Here is a 1,495-nt window from a genome sequence, read left to right as displayed (position 1 = left end):
CGTCAATTGAGTCATATTCAGTGTCGTTTCTGAACGGGAGAGAGGGGGGGGGACCATTTCAGTTTTTTTTATTATCTTGTCTATCAGCTGGTAAAGTAAATATTTAGACGATTATACAGATAGCTGAAATTAAGCTTTATCAGCTGGTAAAGTAAATATTAAGACGACTATACAGATAGCTGAAATTGAGTTCTATCAGCTGGTAAAGTAAATATTTAGATGACTATATAGATAGCTAAAATTGAGCTCTATCAGCTGGTAAAGTAAATATTTAGATGACTATAAAGATAGCTGAAATTGAGTTCTATCAGCGGGTAAAGTAAATAACTAGGTGACTATATAGATAGCTGAAATTGAGCTCTATCAGCAGGTAAAGTAAATATTTCGATGACTATATAGATAGCTGAAATTGAGTTCTATCAGCTGGTAAAGTAAATATTTAGATGACTATATAGATAGCTGAAATTGAGTTCTATCAGCTGGTAAAGTAAATATTAAGATGACTATACAGATAGCTGAAATAGAGTTCTATCAGCTGGTAAAGTAAATATTTAGATGACTATATAGATAGCTGAAATTGAGTTCTATCAGCTGGTAAAGTAAATATTTAGATGACTATATAGATAGCTGAAATTGAGTTCTATCAGCTGGTAAAGTAAATATTAAGATGACTATACAGATAGCTGAAATAGAGTTCTATCAGCTGGTAAAGTAAATATTTAGATGACTATATAGATAGCTGAAATTGAGTTCTATCAGCTGGTAAAGTAAATATTCAGATGACTATACAGATAGCTGAAATTGAGCTCTATCAACTGGTAAAGTAAATATTAAGATGACTATATAGATAGCTGAAATTGAGCTCTATCAACAGGTAAATTAAATATTTAGATAACTATATACCTTTAACCATCGTGGAGGTGACCAGTTTAATCGAGTCAGTGAATTCCGATATAAAAACAATCTGACTGTCGTTCTAGTCACTGGTTGATTGGAAGTTGTACGGGATATTATTAATACGATAGTAACCGTGTTCTATACTATTCTATAAACAACTCATTGTTTTCTTCCTGTAAATCCCTTGTGACATGACCAGTCAACAAACATCGGTAAGTTCAGTCATTCATTAACTCTTTAATTCATGGATTGCTGGAATTGTACATGTGTATGCTACGAAGGTAAACAATTCTAGTTTTATGGACTTTAGCGTTTTAAAACGAGTGAACGATGACCTCCCTGTATAGTGGAATGTTGAAATCGTACAACAGTTTTCTGAACGAAGATAAACAATTTTAATTTTAATGATAGTAACTTTTCAAAAGGACCTAATTTAACAGTTTGATAACAGAAACTACTGTAGGCGATTTATTTTACAGTTTTTATAACAGAGACTAGTGGATAATATTCGGTTGTCTGACGTTTGTTTCCGTTGTAAAATCAGGTAGGTCATTTTACCTTTCTGTGTTTTCTTTTTTTTTTTGTCTTTTTTGTTATG

This window comes from Lottia gigantea (genome assembly GCF_000327385.1).
Source record: "Lottia gigantea unplaced genomic scaffold LOTGIsca_159, whole genome shotgun sequence".
Taxonomy (NCBI): Eukaryota; Metazoa; Mollusca; class Gastropoda; family Lottiidae; genus Lottia; species Lottia gigantea.
Note: the sequence above shows the minus strand (reverse complement) of the source record.